Genomic DNA, 340 nt, shown 5'->3' with positions numbered 1-340 from the left:
GCTCGGCTGCCTGAGGCCCCTACTTGTCCACAACCCACTCCCCCACCTGGCCCTCCCTCTCTGGTTTCTATAACTCTTGCAGCGGTTTTGCTAGCAGAAAGTTCCATGGGACTGAGTGGAAGAGACATGTCAGGGAGAGGCTGTCGGAGAAACACCTGCCCCCACCCCAAGAGCTCAACATGTGAAGAAGTGTCCTTTTAAAGTGCATGTGTGAAGAGTGGGGAGGCTGGGAGCGGTGCCCCTGGCCCCCGCGGGGACCCAGCTCCCCACCACCATAGAGAGGAACAAACACTTCCGATACTGTATCTGCTACCGTGGGCTGTGGCTTCCTGGGTGTCAT

The sequence above is a fragment of the Gavialis gangeticus genome, unplaced genomic scaffold, assembly GCF_001723915.1.
Source record: "Gavialis gangeticus isolate Ggan-Ray unplaced genomic scaffold, GavGan_comp1, whole genome shotgun sequence".
NCBI classification, from domain to species: domain Eukaryota; kingdom Metazoa; phylum Chordata; order Crocodylia; family Gavialidae; genus Gavialis; species Gavialis gangeticus.
Note: the sequence above shows the minus strand (reverse complement) of the source record.